The 237-nt window shown below is 57.0% G+C and overlaps 1 protein-coding gene across 1 annotated transcript in view; it reads right to left on the bottom strand.

Annotated features, from left to right (window-relative positions):
• The window catches only part of FKBP3 (FKBP prolyl isomerase 3), a gene marked incomplete at its 5' end in the record, with an annotated part of 5,361 nt that overhangs the window by 1,526 nt on the left and 3,598 nt on the right, over positions 1 to 237 (bottom strand). The window lies entirely within an intron of this gene.

Genomic DNA, 237 nt, shown 5'->3' on the forward strand with positions numbered 1-237 from the left:
TTAGTGGCCCCACTCCCCCCCAGCTGCTGCTCCCCACTCCCTGGCTGCCTGCACTGCACTGCACAGCTCAGATTCACACTTCTGGGTTGTGCAGACACGAGGGAACCAGTGCAGGAGCACACCTGTCTCAACCTAAGTATCCAGAGCTTGAGAGCACGTCTCGCAGCAGAGCACCACACACACACACACAGTGCTGAGGGAAAGGCTCTGCTTCAGGTTCCACAGAATCATAGAACT

Source organism: Antrostomus carolinensis, unplaced genomic scaffold (genome assembly GCF_000700745.2).
Source record: "Antrostomus carolinensis isolate BGI_N321 unplaced genomic scaffold, ASM70074v2 scaffold20714, whole genome shotgun sequence".
In the NCBI taxonomy this organism is placed as follows: domain Eukaryota; kingdom Metazoa; phylum Chordata; class Aves; order Caprimulgiformes; family Caprimulgidae; genus Antrostomus; species Antrostomus carolinensis.